This window comes from Prosopis cineraria, unplaced genomic scaffold (genome assembly GCF_029017545.1).
Source record: "Prosopis cineraria cultivar Desert tree isolate PC_DT_omini unplaced genomic scaffold, ASM2901754v1 PC2, whole genome shotgun sequence".
Taxonomy (NCBI): Eukaryota; Viridiplantae; Streptophyta; class Magnoliopsida; order Fabales; family Fabaceae; genus Prosopis; species Prosopis cineraria.
The window spans coordinates 4177359-4178057 of NW_026555333.1; the positions used below are offsets into that span (position 1 = coordinate 4177359).

The window sequence follows — 699 nt, forward strand, 5'->3', positions numbered from 1 at the left end:
TGGGGTGAGAGAGGCTCGAACTCTCGACCTCAGGATAACTCAAAGCTATGAGACCTACGCGCTAACCAACTGCGCCACCACCCCAGGAGTACTATTGCTTGAGATTTTTATGTATTAACCTAACAGTAGTAACCCAAAGTCCGCAAGCTCAGAGCCCCCAAAATGGGATTGATGAAGAATATCGGTACAGTAATGTTGGATCACATGTTTGACGGGGAAAAGCATTTATTTAAAATAAAAGGGAGAATGAATGCGCGGTGGGTTTATGGCTTTATGCTTCTCCCCACCACCAGCTTCGCGACTTTGCATATTGCCGTTTTTATTGGATCCAATGGGGGGACAACGTATGACTAGTGACGTCTTTTAAAACATCATTTGGTTTTTTTTTTTTGCCAAAAAAAAAAACATGATTTGGTTAAAATGGTTCATTTATAAAATTGTTACATATTGCTGTTTTTTAATATTAGTATGATATTTGGCTAGTTAACTAGGTGGTCCTATGCATGGAACATGTTATGTTATCCGCGCCACTCGTTACTAGTTTTATTGTCTAACTTACTTATAAACTATATTTATTCTGATGCGTGGGGATAATTTAATATTTAGAAGGTAAAAATAAAACAGAAATTAAAAAATTAAAAAAATTATTTTTGTTTAGTTAGAATTTATTATTTATTTAAATTAAAACTAAACAACAAT

The 699-nt window shown here is 34.6% G+C and overlaps 1 non-coding gene across 1 annotated transcript; it reads right to left on the bottom strand.

Annotated features, from left to right (window-relative positions):
* Nucleotides 1-84, bottom strand: TRNAM-CAU (transfer RNA methionine (anticodon CAU)). The gene is given in 2 exon segments: nucleotides 1-36; nucleotides 47-84. It is a non-coding gene; the product is annotated as a tRNA-Met (tRNA).
* Between the last annotated feature and the right edge of the window lie 615 nt (nucleotides 85-699).